This window comes from Lissotriton vulgaris, chromosome 3_1, assembly GCF_964263255.1.
Source record: "Lissotriton vulgaris chromosome 3_1, aLisVul1.2, whole genome shotgun sequence".
Classification (NCBI taxonomy): Eukaryota; Metazoa; Chordata; class Amphibia; order Caudata; family Salamandridae; genus Lissotriton; species Lissotriton vulgaris.
Genome location: NC_141689.1, coordinates 740,598,924 through 740,611,084, shown reverse-complemented (window position 1 = coordinate 740,611,084; position 12,161 = coordinate 740,598,924).

Below are 12,161 nucleotides of genomic sequence, written 5' to 3'. Positions count from 1 at the left end.
CCACTGGTTAGTAGCCTGTTTAGCCCGGACCGCTTATTAGAGATGAACCATCCGGCTCCGCTGGAAGGCACCCCTAATAAGGACATGTTCATGAAGCATGGATTAATCGCTATAGCCTATAGCCAGCTGTGGCATAAATATACGAAAAAGGATCGAGAAAGTCAGTGGCCACTGATAGGATCCTTTGAAGACGATAAAATAAACACACTAGAAACAGCCCTTGGTAAAAACAAGACGACGCCCACTATGCTTGACAGCTTCGGCATGTGGCGAAAAGAAGCCGAACAACGTAAAAAGAGAACTGAGAGTAGGTTGGGAAAAGAGCTGCGGAAAGCAGCCCACCTAGCGGCCCAGAAACTAGAGAAAGAGATAAAAGAAAGAGAGGATACCAAACAGAAACTAGAAATAGAAACGTCAAGCCAGTGTCTGGTTAGAACACCCTCCACGCTCTACCCTGAATTACACTCGAAACAGCGAACCAACGATGATCTGCTGCTAGGTCCTCCGATCATCCACATGCCCCCTCCATATGCCCCTTCCCAACCCTTAGCACAGCACCCACTACCCCCAGGTACAAGCGAGAGTAGCACCACGGCTTCAGCCCCCATGGCCTCTGTGCCGGCTGAACTCCTTGTATTAGATGCTACGCAAACGACAACGTTGGGCGACCCAGAGGCCCGAAGGGTTGGTCCTGCAAAAACATACAGACTAAGCAAAAATGAGCGAGCAGGGGTCGACAAGATAGCAAAGATACTGGTAGAGAAGAGGGAAGATGAAGAGTCCGTCACGGATGTGTTTAATTCTTATACAGGGAGTCACAGACGACACTTTACTGTACAACTGTGTTATCACGTCTTAAACGCATACGAGGACCGATATCAAGAAAAAGGTCCCCAGAGCCTAAGGACTCTGTACCGGAAGGTCGATATCGGGGATGAGAGTGAGAGTGATGTGACGGACCTCCTTATGCGTACGCTTGAGGTTTTCCGCCACCTCACTGAACAAAAGCCGAAAATCGAATCCACAACATCCGTAGCAACCGAACCACAAACTGAACGATCTAACACCATGATGCCGATACGAGAGGCTGCCCCTTACTGGGTTCCTCCACGAGGTGAAGGGACTCACGATGACGCAAACAACAAAGATGCAAAGGGAAGGGTAGTGTACAATTGGGTCTACCAACCATGGGACCGGCAAGAGATTCTGACCTTCCGGAAATCTCTGCCTGACCTACGCAAAAACCCCACTGCCTTCTATACTGAATTGGGTACAGCCCTAGGATCGACGATTATGACCCTGGCTGACATCGACTTGTTTTTCGGGTTATGTCTACCAGCTGATGTGTGGAAGCAAATCCGGAAAGTCGACCACTCTGAGCTGTTTGGACATAACTGGTCACAACTCGATGGCATAGACAGACAACGAGAACCCGGACAAAAGCCTTTGAAAGCCATTTTAGACCTCCCGGATAAAATCATACAGAAATTAAAAACCCTGATCCCAGAAAAGAAAGTGGACTGGTCGATAGTAACGGCCTGTCGCCAGAAACCTCAGGAGGATGTATCGGAATACTTCTCCCGGTTTGAAACGGTGTTCTCCGATTACAGCGGCCAGGACTTGACCACTGCAACCGGACACCATCTGTTTGTCCAGAATTACGTTAAGGGTTTATCACCGGAGGTCTCGCAGAAACTGCAGGCCAGCGAAAGTAGTTGGGCAGCCTCCAAACCTACGGCTATCCTCCAGATGGCCCAATATTATGAACATCAGAAAAACGAAAACGATAGAACAACAGAGAGAAAGAAGAAAGACTTAAAGGAGAGGGTGATGATGGCTCAACTGCAAGGGGTGACTATGTGACGAGACCAATACCGGGGAAACCATCAGATGAACGTCCCTAAAACTGCACCTCCCAAGGACCGTACTTCGACTCCCCACATTGGACGTACAGACATTAGAGAGGACCAGTGTGCTTTCTGTAAAGGAACGGGCCACTGGAAATCTCAGTGCCCAGTTCTTTTGGAACTCATCAGAAATAGAGATCCTAGGGATACAACAAGTGAACCAAGAAATAGGGGACCACAGCGAGGGCCCCCAAACAACGCAACTAATAATAGATCAGGTAGGCCAAACACATTTGACCGACCCCGACAGAACCAATGCCAGCAATCTGACTACGATGATGTTCATGATTTTGCATAGGACTGCCTAGGGCAAGGGAGGGATCCAGTCGAGCTCCATGTTGACCAGCAAGGCCCTTATGTCACTGCTAAGGTCTTGGGTACAAAGTCACCATTCCTGGTAGACACTGGCGCAACACGTAGTGCATTATCTAAACGACTGATTCCAAGGGCACCCTTGTCTGGCTCACTAATAACTTCGACAGGTTTCGATGGAACGCCCTCCACTAACCCTTTGTCCGCCCCGATCCTCTTTGACTTAGAAAACAACACCACTGACACCACGTTTTTGCTTTCCTCCAATAGCCCTGACGCAATTATGGGACTCGACTTATTGAAACACTTCCGAGCAACGATTAGATGTTCCCAAGATGGAGTCCGAGTTTTCCTTTACGACAATCCCGTTCTGCTTAGGCATTGCCCCCCCAGACACATGTTTTCCATCACCGACGCTGACACTTCCCTGCTTGACACTCTGCCTCCGTATCTGTGGGCTAAAACGGATTCGGATGTAGGGCGCATGATGATCGACCCAGTGCACATTACTGTTCGACCAGATGCAACACTCCCAAAACTTCCACAATATCGAATATCGCCCGAGGGCGAGAAGGCATTGGTAGAAATCATCCAATCACTGATAGACGCAGGAGTGGTAGAGGAAGTGGTTAGCAACGTTTGCAACAGCCCAATCTTGCCCATCATTAAGAAACAGGGAGAAGGAGATGAGAAAGCATACCGCTTCATCATTGACCTTCGAGAGATCAACAAAGTGGTGGTACCCCAGTACCCTGTGGTCTCGGACATTACCACCATCCTGACTTTGATTCCCTCCACTGCCACCACCTTCACTGTCATTGACCTCAAAAACGCATTTTTTTCCATCCCCATCCACCCAGACAGCCGATATCTCTTCGGTTTCACCCTAAAAGCCCGCTCATATAGGTTCTGCCGAGCACCCCAGGGCTACACAGAAAGCCCTAGCATCTACAGCCAGGCCCTCAAGAGACAACTGGATCAAGTCCAGTTACCCGATGGAGTGGTGTTAGTGCAATATGTCGATGACATCCTCTTGGCAGCCGACACCACTCCACTAGCTGTCACAGCCACCATTCAACTCCTGCACTTCCTTGCAGAAAATGGCCACAAGGTCTCTAGGAAAAAGTTGCAATTCTGCCAACCCCAGGTCACTTACCTAGGCCACCTTTTGTCCAAAGACGGAAGGAAACTGACTCCTGACCGGATCCAAACCATTCTCGACACCCCCATCCCTAGGACCCAGAAACAGGTCCGATCCCTACTAGGCCTCACCTCCTTCTGCCGACAGTGGTTACCCAACTTTAGCCTCGTAGTAAAACCACTGCTTTCACTGCTAGCTAAGGATATCCCTTTCCCACTCCCTTGGACCCCTGAGTGTCAGGCTTCCTTCATGCAACTACGAGATGCCCTTTGCTCGGCCCCTGTGTTGGGTACCCCCGATTACACAAAGCCCTTCTCCCTTTACACTCACGAAAGGGAGGGGTGCGCTTTATCTGTCCTGACCCAGTCCATCGGCTCAAAGCAACGACCATGCGCTTACTTCTCAGCCACTCTTGATCCTGTAGCCAGAGCCCTGCCTGCTTGCCTTCGAGCTGTAGCTGCTGCTGCGATCTCTATCCGACAGAGTGAGGGGATCGTGCTCTCGAATTCCCTCACAGTACTGGTACCCCATGCAGTTGACACCCTCCTAAACCAAACCAAAACGCAACACCTGACGAGTGCACGACTGACTGGATACGAACTGACTCTGCTCGCACCCCACATCACTCTGAAGAGATGCACCACACTGAACCCAGCAACCCTGCTGCCCTTACCAGAAAACGATCCCAATGCGCACCCTGTACACGACTGTGTGACCCTCACAGACGAACAGACCAGAAGTAGGGTTGACCTCAGAGACACGGCCTTTCCCGACTCCGATGGAGAGCTGTGGGTGGACGGTTCTTGCATCAAACTCCCCGATGGCACTACTTCAGCTGCCTATGCAGTCACCACGGCTCGAACTGTAGTCGAGACAGCCCGCATAACGCAACGATCTGCCCAGGCAGCGGAACTGATTGCCCTGACACGAGCCTGTATTCTAGCAGCAGGAACCACAGCAAACATTTACACCGACAGCCAGTATGCCTTCGGGGTGGTTCACCATTTTGGGCTCCTTTGGAGGGAGAGGGGATTCTTGACCTCACACGGCACCCCCATTTTGCACGGGGATCTAGTCTCCGCCTTGATCGAAGCCGTCCTTCTCCCCAAAAAACTTGCAGTCATCAAATGCCAGGCACACAAAAAGGTGACAGACATTATTGGACAGGAAAATGCACTAGCCGACATCACTGCCCGAACGACAGCTGAAAATAGGACGACAACACGCATGTACGTGACCAGGTCACAAGCAGAAAAATGGTCTGACGCTAGGGACACTATTAGAGACATTCAAATGGCTAGCACACAACACGAACTGACTGAATGGACACGGGTGGGATTGAAAGATGACGAAGGCTGCTGGCGGACAAAAGACACAAACAAATGGTTGCTACCTGACTCGTATCTAATTCCCATACTGACTATGGCACACTCCCCTGCCCACATAGGATCAGCCCCCATGATTGAACTTGTCTCCAGAGTTTGGCACAATGATAAGATCACAGAGTCCGCCAAGCGTCTGGTCCAACAATGCTTGATATGCCTGCAACACAACCCCGGGAAAGGAACTGTAGTACCCCGGGGAGGGTTTGGGGTCCCAAATCACCCGTTTGAAGTCCTGCAGATGGACTACATCCAACTAGACAGATGTCAAGGCCTGAAATATGTACTTGTTGTGGTATGCGCATTTAGCAAATGGGTGGAAGCATACCCAACCTGTGACAACACTGCTATGGCCACAGCAAAAGTACTGTTAAAGGAGTTTTTCCCCCGTTACGGCCTTTGTCGAATTTTGTGGAGCGACAATGGCCCCCACTTCGTAGCCGAAGTTATCCAACTCATTTTGAAGGGGTTGGGTGTAAAACAAAAGTTCCACGCAGTCTTCCACCCCCAATCTGCTGGACTAGTTGAACGGCATAACGCCACACTGAAACTAAAATTGGCCAAAATAGTGGCTACCACAGGACTGAAATGGCCAGACGCACTCCCCCTGGCATTGCTCTCAATGCGTTCCACCCCTACCAAACACCACTTGACACCATACGAGGTTGTATTCGGCCGGCCTATGAATGTCTGGTCTGCACCGAAACCAACTTCCATTCATGATGTCCCGGACGTCCTAATGTCTGATTACTTATGCCAGTTGACTAAAACACTGTCTGTTATCCATCAACAGGTGCTGCATGCCATCCCTGACACTTCCAGGGGTCCCGGACACACCATCCAGCCTGGGGATTTCGTCCTGATCCGGAACTTCCAGCGTGCCAAGAGTCTGGAACCCCGGTGGACGGGCCCCTGGCAAGTCCTCATCACCACCCGAACAGCACTTCGAGTGGAGGGAAAACGCAACTGGCTGCATGCACACCACTGTAAGAAGGTCTCCTCGACCCTGACCTCGACCGAAAACATCGACAACCAAGAAGAGCTCCTGAACAAGGACCGACCGTCACTAACCTGCTATCCTGATACCGAAACGCTTGAACTTTCAAAATTCTCTGATCCCACTGTGCCATCGAGAGAAGGGTATTTCCTGCGTCGAAAGGAGGGAGCTTCGGCTAAGTAGACCACGGACTGAGTTAAATCTCAGAACGGTGACCTAAACACTACCAAGGGTTACCCGGAGAGAAGCAAAACAAAGTCTGTGGTTCTGCCCGCTACCGAGCACCTTGAAGATGATGGAAGCGCCAGATAAGAAGATGATGGAAGCGCCAAATAAGAAGATGATAGAGGCAACAGGAAATACCCACCACAGAAACCCAAAAGCAGACAGACTCCACAGCTCAAAGACAATTGCACTCTTCATCACAATCCTTTTCTGCTTTCTCCTCATGACCACACTCTGGATTGTGGAAGAAAATGCACCTGCTCACAAAACATTCCTGACCACTGCTCAGCCTACCACCATGAAGGAACATTATCTGATCTCGCTCTCTCCCCAACTCAGAGAGAGGCGAAAGGAATTTTGGAATAACTCTTTCGTACAACTACTTCACCAGCACAACCTTGCCACCAATGCCACCAACTGTTGGATCTGTGGGTTGCTACCCCACGCCACTGGACACTCGATACCATTCATCCCTTCACCTTTCTCAGTTCACGGCTCCTGTCTTGCTTGGCTGATGCTTCTGCAAGAAAGCTTTAAGGACAATGCCACCTCCAGCAAAACCGTAACGCATTTCTACCACGAGGTCTGGCGGAACAGAACAAAGACACACTTCTGCCCGCAGACCACCAACAACACAATCCACTTGGACATCCCTGCTAAAGAACAAATTGAAATGCAAGTGTTCAATAATCCAACCAGAACCACCTTCTCCTACCTGCGAAAACGAACGGCTGCCACTCTGACTGTGGCCCTGTCAGTCATCAACGTCACCGGCCACATGTGCATGGAAGGGCTTGGGACTCAGCTGGTAGGCCACAGTGCTTGCCGTTTTTCCAGAACTCTGGACTCCACCGACCCACCTTCCTTTGTGGCATCTCCAAACACGTATTTCGTCTGCGGCACGAAGGCTTACACCTGGCTCCCCAAAGGCTGGGGGGGCACTTGTTTCATTTCCTTCATCCTTCCTCCGACCTATGTGGCACCAGCAAATCATCACAGACAAAAACGAGCCAAGGACATTGAACAAGCCGACTCAACAGGAGCGCAGTTCCTCGATGCAATGAAGGGACTTGTCCCCCTCTGGGGCCCGATGGCAAACAGCCGTGCCATCCGACATCTGACTCAAGCAGTTGAGACAACAATGAACATCACGGCTGGTATCCTTGCTAACAACACCGCTGAACTTCAAGCGGTCCGCTTGGTGGCCCTCCAGAACCGCCTTGTCCTAGATGTGGTTCTTGCGGATCGTGGTGGAGCATGCCGCATTATTGGGTCCAGCTGCTGTACGTACATACCGGACAACTCACCCTCAGTGTACAAAGCCATCGAACATCTTCATAGACTCTCTTCAGAAGTCCACCAAGAACAAGAAGAATGGTCGCTTGGTGGTTGGTTCTGGAGCACCGTTAAGAACTGGGGCTGGAGACTATTCACCATTATCCTGATTCCTGTAGTTGTAATATGCGGTTTATGCTTAGGAATTCAATGTCTGCCACCTCTGTGTACATTATGCGTAAATTGTATTTGCCCTAAGACTGTGGACTTTGGAAACGAACATATGAGAGCAATATATGATGCCGAGGTTAGGAATTTGATGAAGATTGACATTGAGTAAGCAAGTTGGCTAAGATATGTTGAAAAGGGAGGACTGTTAAAGATTAGACTGCAAACGTCAACATTATCGGCGCCATCTTGCCCCTTTCGAGCCCATTCGTGCGCGTAAGCGGCAGCCATTTTGAGCACCATGGCCTCCCTGCCCCTCGCTGATAGCCAGCGCGTCTCTCTCTCTCTCTCCTAACCTCGCAAGCATCCCCCGCACGCTGACAACCCCCGCTCTCTCATGCCTTGGATCATAAACCCCTCTTCAGCGCAGCTCCGCCACAGAATCCCATCCTGTTCCCAGCGCGACACCTCCCTTCATTCCTTTCATGGTCTCAGATCCTTTTGATGCAAACCCCCTTTCCCTGTGTCCCCGTTTGTCTTCCTTGTTCCCAGGCCACCACCTGGCCCTGCAGATACTGTTTATTACCCCGTACAGTAGGAAGCTTCCCCTCCCCATCAAAAGACCCTCGAGCTGATCAAAGCCCCCACCCTATGAGATCCGATCAACTCCACGCATTCCGTGAACCGGCGGAATGCCCTGCTGCGCGACAACCATCACCTGTTGTGACCGGGGTGGGGAATTCAACTGTAAATGTATGTGGGAACAGGCCTGAAGGGGAGATTCCGAGGAGGTTCTTTCAAATATCAAAGTGTTGCGAGAATATGTTACGTGCAATAAAGGTCATAAACCCTAGTATAAGAGGCCAGGCCTCAGAGATGTGGTTAGAGCACCTCGTGACGATACTTGCTGTCTGAATTGATGTGTTCTCCTCCGGAGAGAATAAAATCCACGTTTCCTGCCTTCCAGTCTCCAGCGCCTGCTTCTTCATTGATTAATATTGGTGGGTCATAGAGGCGACACCGCCGGGCAACATAAAGGGGTCTTTGGTTACTGGTTGTCTTTGAACCCCTTTTAACATATGGTGGTGAGGGATGATAAGTCTGAGTGGTAAGCAAAAAGATTCTCTTTATATGTAATAGAGCCTGTTGAGACTAAATAGGATCAATAGATGAGATTTCAATCAGGAAGACTGAGGGGTGTTGGTGGGGAAGAGAATGATTGGGTGTATGGTTATAAAAATGCAGATGGTTTTAGTGTCAATGTAAATCACAGAGTAAGCCTAAGAGCAAGAGGTAAACTGAAAGGAGTTTGGAATTGTAGGGGAGTAGGGAGGCAATATCTCTAGCTAGAGGAGCAACAAAAATAGGATTTTGCAAGTTGGGTTAAGAACGTTAACTTTAAAAGCACAGAAACATGTTGAGATAACAGGAGCATTCTCCTTAGTTGGAACTTACCGGTGGGAGTTGTATTTCAATAAAGTGGTCATGAGAGCTCGGGTGGAACGGTGCATTGTTGTTCAGTTACAAAATTTGTAAAGTGAAATGGCATACTACTTAAATATCGTGTGGGAATTATTGATATGCGATACTTTCATAGTCTACACATCAAAGCCTAAATGTTATTATACTTATTTCCACGTCTGTCTCCCTTAATGATATTGTCAAGGTACACAGATTTGAAGTTAGGAATAATAAACATCTACTTAGCACTTGCCGTCTCAATATATTGATTCTCGATAATTAGGCTATGGTATTTTGGCAGAACAACGTTTCCCTCATGATATTCTGACATACAGCCTGGTCTAAGTGTGTTTGAAAAGAAGTGAGTGCATCAGGTTTACTGTGCTGACTGTGGTCTTTTAAGTTAAAGTGTGATGCAGGGCGATGATCTGATGTTCTCACATGTTTATCTTCAGGGTCTTTTAATGATAGTAATTCATACGGTTGCAAACATATCAACAACCACAATATCATGGAAATAAGTATACATTACAGAGAGAGGAGGTTAACACACCACCTGGCATATTGGTACATATTTTTTCCAGGTGCATTATGTTAAATGGAGTGTCCAATAACAGTAAGTATAAATTTACTATTCGTAACTGTACTTTTCTGTGTCTTGGAGATATCATTTTCATCAGGGTGCATTTCTACGGAGTTATGTATAGTAACTGTAGACTTACCTATATGTACATACCTTATCGATATTTTGTTTTCAATATTTTTACTATTATGTTTGTTATAGAATATATAGAACTCGATATTCCAGTACAATACCTTGTGTATTACTACAGATACAAATGTTTCGTTTTGCTAGTGGATTGTTGTGTACTGTACACTAGGATTGCTATAGGTCCTGGATGAATGTTTTATGAACAGTGAGGCTAGGGAAACCACAGACCGTGAGATTTAAGTTGCTCTATGTCTCTGTATTCTTGTAAAAAAAGTGATACTGGTTGAAAATGCATTAAACAGGCATGAATGGATGAATTGAAAAAGGTGGCATTAAGGATCCTCAAGTAAATATTAATGTTTTAATCAGTATTGACTAGAAAACAATTTCCTTCAAGATACTTCAGGAGAACAAATAGGGAGAACAAAGCACTGCAGGTTTTCATAGATTGCACAGGACCAATATAGACTAAAGACAACGGGGGATATTCACAAGGACTCAACTCCGAATTATCTCCAGCTTAACGCAACAAATGTGGAGCTAGATTTAACACTCCATTCACAAGCTGGTGCAAACTGCAGATATCGCCTGTATTCCCGCAATAACTTCTCCAAAATTTATCTCCACGGTGGACACCATAAACTAACCCTAATGAGATGCAGAGAAGGCGTTCCAGTGCAAAAACACACGAAAAACCCACAACACCACTTACACAACAAACTGCCAGATCCGCGATGCTAAACAAAAACAGGCAATAAGCCGCGACAGCAGCAGGGAATTAAGACCTGCTCATTGCTGGTGTAAAGCAGGACGGCTACCTGCAGCATGAAATGGAGCCCACCCAAGAGCCACACCTGATGATCCACAGATGCCATGGAGACAATGATCATGCAACGCAGATACCCATGAGGGCCACAACACCCACCGCAACCACCCCAGGCCCGCCACCACCCCCAGGACCTGTCCCGCCCGGGAACACCACAGAGCCAGCGCACACAAAGACAGCACCTCAGCAGTAGAAACTTGCGTCAGTGAGATCTCAATGAATGCCTTCATCAGGATTGTTAGCCGCTGGGGACAACACAGAGCATGGGCTGTTACAGGGTCCAGCAGAGTATCGATATCCGTAGGCATGACTGATGGGAGTGTTAGACAGATGTCTAGGACATATTCTTCACCGCAAAGCAGGCAACATAGAACAGGTAAGATGCAATCTTGCCAGATTGGTCTGAATGACAGAAATGATGTGGCATTTGATTCTCGTAGACGAGGTAAGCCTTGAATTTGGACGATGCGCTCATGACAGTTCATCTCCAATAGAGCTCGCTCTATGGTGCTTGGAGTGGCGTTGGTGATTTGGCTTGCAAAATCGTAGAAGTAGGAACAAAAATAGGATCCCTGCAATGCGTCCAGAAAGTAGTGGCAGTCCACCAAAGACAGAGTGCACGAAGTTGGGAAATACTCAGAGGACTGCTTGAAAAGGTGCTAACAGTCCTGAACATACATTCTTAAATAAATGCACAATACCACTCGTATCAGACATGTTTAAGATACGATCCAACATTTCTGAGAAATGTATAGGGCAGTTTGTATTCAAAAGGGCATGTATTTCGGCAGAAGTCCTTGCGACTTGTAGATCATAAGTTTCTTTGGCTGAGGTCAGTGGCACCGTTTTTTGTAAAAGAATGGCTTTCATTCTGCTTAGAGTGTCAATTCATATAGTAGAGATGTTCAGTGAAGGACATAAAGGCAACTCCCTGGCTGTCTTGGTTTGTGGAAACAATACTTGCATACAGCAAGTGACCCTGGATGAAACAGTCACTAGATATGGAATACCTGGCAACATGCCTCAGCAGTTATGATCATTCAACATAAGGTAACTCCCATTAGAAAGTAGTCCAAAAATTGGATTAATCGCTGCAGCTGGTGAACCTTGCAGGTGACAGGATAAGTTTGTAGTAGACCCATCGCAGGCCCCGTGTAAATTAATACCCTGACAAAGGAGAAAACCGCTTTGTGCGTTTTCACAGTTATAACCGCTACGAAACACTTCACGTCCCCCACTCCAACATATGTGTGTGTATGGTGTGTGTATGGTAAATTCCAGGATGTCTTGATGTATTCTTTACCCAACCTTTCATATTTGCCTGATGGTATGTGTTTTAGGCAACACTGAAAATGGAAAATTTCTCTGCCACTGTGAATGGTAATCTTTCCAGTTTTTCAAGGCTCAGCACCATGTGCCTCTGTGCCAGTTTGATCTGTTTATCAGTGAGATTGAATTCTGAAAACAGTGACGTAGTATTGATTAAACACCAAGGCATATAGCCTGCACGTAGTTTTGTAGCGTCCAGCCTAATAGCATGAGAGAACGTAATTGAGACTGACCATGCTGCAGCATGACCAAGTCTTGTTCCTTGATGTCTATGGCAGAAGATACAATGCTGTCCAATGGATATATCCTGGACGACAGAATCGTTAACCCATTGTCTACTGTAGAGAGAGATTTCTCTAAATTAATACAATCAATTTCTCGTATTCGTTCTGCAGTCTCTGCTTGGGAACTCTTTCATAATTCGTT